Genomic DNA, 6,750 nt, shown 5'->3' with positions numbered 1-6,750 from the left:
TCATTACTTTCTGTGTCCTGAAAGAACAGGACCTTGGTCTTGGAGAATGGGAAAACCATGGACGGGAATGTGTTCTCTGAGGGACAAGCCAACGTTCTCATCCCAGATTCACTCCTTTTAAACTTTATTACAAAGTTACCACTCGGATGCAAATCTCCACATAGTCCATTGCATATAGTCTCATGATCTATTTATTCAAATTTATGTCTTACGCACTCTGATTAATATACCTGGGATAATAGGCCTCACTGCCAATATGTCAGTTTCTTCCTCTTCTTGGCGGCAACTCTCAGAGGTAAAACGCTCAGGGATTGAAATGTGAGGTTTTTGCGACTACTTTATCTGTGCACCTGGTTCATTGTCTCCAGGAGCAGCATTTTCAAATAGAGGCCCTCCTTCTGCTGATAAAAAGCACCCCAATCACAACAATATAGTTCTTGGAGAAGATCCTCAGTGCTATAATCTCCAAGTGCCCCCATTTTGCAATTTGTATGAACACAGAATCATCATGGAGTCTGTAGTCTGTACTAAGCTGGGTTTTTCAGGCAGCTATTTTAATAAGTAATTTTATTGAGAGCAAGTGTGTGTAAGTGGGGATGAGTGGCAGGCATTTGACATGTGTGATGGTTTTCATGCCTGGCATATACAGTGTTTGCAAATGTCAACTGTTATGTGCAACTGGTTGAGTCTGAAGGAGACTTGAGGGAGCATAAGACATCTTTGAGATTCTACTGTGCAAACTCTGGATTCACTTTTAGTAGCTCTTCCATGACCTGTATCAGCCATGTTCCAGCCTGCAGTGGGTCTCATTAGTACTGTTGATATCCCATGGTATACAGATTCCATGAAAGCTGGTTTACCATCTCCAGAGAAATTACCAAGAACACACCGCGTATCAGTGAAAGGACAGTCTAAAAGTCAATCACACGTCCATATATAATGGTGGGGAAGATACACGGAGAGAAGTCAAAGTGAGTACAGGTACAAACATACTATGCAGGGAGGGAGCAGTGTTGCAGGGCTCTGTAAGGGCATGAAATGAATGAAAGATTCTGGCTCATGAGCATCTGGAGAGGGAATTTCTAGTCAGGGTTTCTATTGTGAATCAGGGGTTCTTCATCTCAGTTTCCCGCTAGGAATTTATGGTTTTTTTTTTATGATTCAGTGCCTAGACTTAATATCTGTGAATTCACAGTTGTATTGTAAGAAAACATTCTGATAGAGAGAAAAACAGCTAACAAAAATGAGCTTGTTCCATAGGGAGTAGAAATTTTCCAGGGGTGATCAGCATGTATTTTGAGAAGGTCAGTGTGTTAGTCCTGGTGGACTGGAAAAACAAATTCATAGACACTCCTACGTGTATAGGAAAAAGCTTTACATAAAAAGCACTGGTACAGTGAGGAAACATACCAGTCCAGTCCAGATCAACCCTGTAAGTCCAATATTAGCCCATATGTCTGATACCATTCTGTAAATTCCTCTTCAGACTCATGCAACACATGATACAACGCTGAGTGCAAGAAGATCACAGGCTAGTGGGTGGAAAGTCTTGTGGATCCAGTGGCATTAGAAGCATCTTAGTGCTGGAGTGGATCTCCACGTGGCTCCTCCAGCTCCAAGGTTCTGGCTGCCATTAGCATAACTCCATGTGGCTTGTCAACAGCAATGCCTCACAGGGAGAGTGTACCTAGCCTTAAGTGAGCTATTTATCTCCTTCGCACCTCCAAATGAGGTCATTAAGGTGCGACCTGATTGACAGGCTAGACTCCACCCCTCGCAAGTTGACAAGAGATCATGTAACTGCCAGTCAAGATATCTTTCAGGCAGACTCAGTGGAGTGCCTGGGTAGTGTTAACTGTTAAGGACTCAACTAATGGCTGTAAAGTTGGTGGTTTGAAACTTGGTGTCATTGATTCAAGTACAATATAGTGTAAAAAGTTGCTTTTCACCCAATCTAAAATTCTGTTGACATTGATCAGTTCCAACTCATAGTAATCCTAGAGGGCAGACTAGAACTGCTCCTATAAGATTTCCAAGCCTGTATTTCCTTATGAGATTATTCTACCACAATTTCTCCCACAGAGCAGTTGGTGGGTCTGAATGTTTGAATTTTCATTTAACAGCTAAGCAAGTCACCACTGTCCTACTAGGGTTGGTAGTTCTAACCTATTTATCAGTGATTTAAAAAAAATGTTATATTCTGTCGAACAATCATCATAGTTTAGAATACTGTATATCATGACGCCTTGCTGCTTTTCTTCCAGACTCTTCCCCTAGTTCAGGGGTCAGCAAATTTATTTTTTTGAAAAAGACCTCTGAAAACCATGATTTGTGATTCTATTGGTCATATAGTCTTGGAGACAATTATTCAACCTTACTGATTGTGAATACAGCAGCAGGCAGTAGAGAAGGACATAGCTGTGTGCTAATAGAATGTTCTTCACAAAGACAGGCACTGGGCCATGAGCCTGTTACCCAAAGCCCTACACTGAGGTTCTGTGTATGTAACAGATGATGGTCAGTTTCTTTTCTAAAAACACTTATTGGAATTTCAAGCACATATGATACAATTCAATCGTATCAAGAAGAGGCATACACATCAGACTTCTCTGCAGTAGGAGCAGCTAGCCTGCCACTACTCCTCATCCCCTAAAAATTTTCGCCAGCGCCAAATTCTTCTGTACCCCTCCCCTGGTCAGGAGCGCCTCCCAGCTGATGAGGTGACCCTTGTCTGTGGCTCAGAAACAGCACAGACACTGACAGAGGGGCGCTTCAGCAGCTTAGCAGCCCCACATTCCCTCCTCACTGATTCCTAGTCACAGCTTCCCAACCAGCATAATCTTAAGGGACATTGACACAGCAGCCAAGCTCATTGGGACCAGTACTGGAACAGTTGGAGTGGTATCTCTGGAACCGGCATTGGGACTGGCTTTGGGAGCCTCATCCTGGGTTATGTCAGGAACCCTTCTCTGAAGCAGCCACTCTTCTACGCGGTCCTGAGCTTTGCCTTCTCGAAGGCCCTCAGGCTTTTCTGCCTGATGGTGCCCTTCCTTGTGCCTTTTGACAATGTGAAGGAGCTGTCACCAACCCCCACATTTCTCTGTCCCACATCTGTCTACCCAATATGTTCCTTTCCCTGTACCTCCCCAGGCAGCCTGGGGAAAATAACTGGCTCATGGTTTGACAGAGAGAAGACAATCAAATACTGTATTAATAAAGATGTTTCTTTTTTTAAAAAGTGGGGGGCATACAATCATTATCAATATCGATTAAAATTTTCTTTGCTGTTCATATCATTTTTATTTTGGCAAAATGTACACAGCAAAACATTCTCCAATTCAACCACTAATATATGTACAATTGAGTGTCTTTGATTATACTCTTCATGTTTACAACCATTATTGATATCCTTTTCAAAATTATCCCGCCACCACTAATATAAAATGAACATCCCCTAATCAACAACCCTATCTCCTTCACCCATGGCAACTACTGGTTAATCTTTCTTTTTAAAAAATAGATGTATATAATATTCACATATCATACACTCTCATAGCTAAATATTTTAAGTGTTTTTAAATATATATATGCATATATATCATAATGAATTATTATAATGCCTCCCCCTCCCACAGTCATTGTTTGCTCCCAAAATGTCCTCACCCTTCCTACTCCTCTGCTCCCCAAGGGCCCAACAGACCATTGTATCAGTTATTGTCTCTATGGATCTGCACTGTCTGTGCTTTACAAATTTGGAAACCCCAAAAAAAACAACAAATAAATAAATAAAACAGCAAGAAGAAAATAATAATATTAAGATAAAAATTAAAATAAAGAGTTTTAAAGAAAGGAAAGACTACCATCAATATTTTAAAGTTCAGCAAAAAAAATTCGTCATGGAACAAGTGAGAAATACTTTACCTTAGGACAAATTCTGGTTGGATCAAGAGGTGGGTCAACTGACCAATTATCATGTTATGCCATGGTCCAATCCACCATGATGAAGGTAACAATCATCTCTGATAGTAAAGCTTTTCAAAGGGATCTGCCAGAGGTTTGCTATGCCTAGATATCCTTCAGCTAGATTATTTTTGAGTTCTCACTGTTCACCTACACTTCAACAAATTGGATGTTCATAATTTGAGCTCTGAATCTTTTTCCTTCATCATATTTGAATTTAATTGTCACTATTTTTGGATCACACATGCTGGTGTGCTTCTTCATTTTGGAATTACTTGAAACCTCACTTAGATGGCTGCTTGTTTGAAGACAATTCTTTAAGACCCCAGATAATTGATAGCCTGGCACCATCTGCTTTTTTTCACCACACTTTGCTGTAATACCCTTATCTTCATTGATTTTCCAATGAAGGTAAGTATTGAGCAGAGCCATGTAAAGATCCTGTACACAGAATATGATCAACTAGAGGATAGATCTAGCTACACCTTGTCATAAACCATGGGTACCTCTACCGAGTGCCTGGAAAGTGAACATGTGAAACCCTACAATTGTATTGGTCTGGGAGGACTAGAAAAACAAATTCATAGACATAAATGTATATAAGATAGAACTTTATATCAAAGAGCAATTGTGCACTAAGAAAGCATACCAGCCCAGTCCAGTTCAACTCCCTAAGTCTGTTATTAGCCCACATATCCGATGCTAGACTATAAATTTCTCTTCATACTCACGCAACATATGCAATCATGCCAACTGCAGGAAGACCACATGCCAGAGGGTGGAAAGTCTTTTGGATCCAGTGGAGGTGGAAACATCTCAATCCTGTCAGGGGTCTCCACGTGGCTCTTTCAGCTCCAGGGCTCTAGTGTAGCTCCATGTGTCTTGTTCTCAGGAATGTCTCACAGGGCGTGAACCTGTGTCCTGCCTCCGACGAGCTATTTATCTCCTCAGCGCCTCCAAATGATGTCATCAAAATGCACCTGGATTGACAGACTAAACTCCACCCCTTCACTATTAACTCTCAAATTGACAACAGATTATGCAACTACCACAACAACCATGGAGGCAGATGAAGAGGAAGGCAGGAAAAGAGAAGTAGGAACCTTTTCTATTTGTTTCCTACCTTACTTATTTTTATCTTTATGTTATTATTTTTCTTTATGTTTCATTTTATCTTTGTTTTTAATTGTTTTTGTTACTGTCTCCCTGTTTGGAAGTAAAGAAGAAGTGGATCCATAGAGACAATAACTGAGGCAATGGTTTATAAGGAAGGGGGAGGGGAATTGGGGAGCAATCAGTGGATATGTGAGACAGGAGGGAGCATTAAGCTTATTTTGATGATGGGCTTACAATTCTTTTTTAGAAGCGTTTTAAGTATGGAAATATGAATGTTATATCAGGAACATTACTAACGAAAGAAAAGAAGGAAAGCGAGCAAAGCTTGATCTATGGTTAGCATGTGTGAAGGGGAAGAGTTTTTGCTTAGGGGGCAGTGAATTAACGTTAATGACGGTAGAACAATATGAAGGGGGATAGTAATGGTTGTACAACATGAAAAGAATACTCAATGGCACTGAATTACACATGTAGAAGTTGTTGAACTGGTGAAAGTTTTGTTGTATACAATTTTGCAAGTATGTGAAATATATTACAAGAATAATGATTATGGAGGGGGAGAAATTGTTCTATATTGACTGTGGTAAAGATTATACAACTCTTCTCGATATGGTTGAAGTATTGAATTATATAAGTGGAAAAGTGCCAATAAAGTGTTTTGCTTTGTTTTTAATGGAAGTGGACACTCAAAAATGTTCAACATTTTACCTTCCACTTTAACTCAACAGCCTGCATATCTCATGGGCTACCCTGTCCTAAGGGTAGAACTGGGCTGCCCAGAGAGAAAGTGGAACATTCCTAGGACAATAGTATCCCCAGGAATTCCCTTCATTATGGCTCACACCTCAGGCCAACTGCCTGCATTTCTACAAATCTACACATGGTTTTCAGGAAGGACTTGTTTGTCCACAGTCAGTGCAAATGATGAAGGGTAGAGATTGACCTTGCATAACAGGGGTCAGGAAAATCCCCTCTAGAGGCCATTACTGCTCCTACTCAGAGCCATCCTCTTTCTGCTTCCATAAGCACAGCACATGTGAATCACCTACAGTAAAATATGGTAACAGAGCTCCAAGTCACACATGAAAGTCAGGCTTCTTAGGCCTTCATCCTTACCATATTGATCATAGATGTCTGTGGAGGTGACACCCTTCTGGATTCTTCTTGGTGACATGAATGTCCTACCCTGTAAGCACCTTCATGTCAAAAGCAGTGCTTTTCATCTTAGAGTAGTTTTAAATTATATTTCCCCCTTATTTCTAGGTGTGATCGTGCAGGTAGACCTGCTACAGACCAGTCATGAGTTGGGAAAGCTATGTCTCAAAGTGCTATGTCTAGCTTCCAGGTCTGAAGATATCAAGTTTCTAGATCTAAAAGGCTCTGGGAAACACAACCTGTGTTAGGTGGCACAGGAGCCTTGTGATGAGTCTTAGCAACAACTAAGTTTTCACATATTGATGCATTGCAACCACTATAACTCAACCAGCTGCATGTGTTTTAACAATATGAAACCTGAGGACACTGACATGTAAAATGTAGGAAACATACCAGGAGACACAATGAAGGCTTAATGGTCAAACATCTCAAGCATCACAATATTAACTGGGCAGCAGAGGGAGCTCAGGGTACATGGGAGACAGTCTTTTCCACTGGAGCAGGTGCAGGGGATGCCAA

The sequence above is a fragment of the Tenrec ecaudatus genome, chromosome 3 (genome assembly GCF_050624435.1).
Source record: "Tenrec ecaudatus isolate mTenEca1 chromosome 3, mTenEca1.hap1, whole genome shotgun sequence".
Taxonomy (NCBI): domain Eukaryota; kingdom Metazoa; phylum Chordata; class Mammalia; order Afrosoricida; family Tenrecidae; genus Tenrec; species Tenrec ecaudatus.
Note: the sequence above shows the minus strand (reverse complement) of the source record.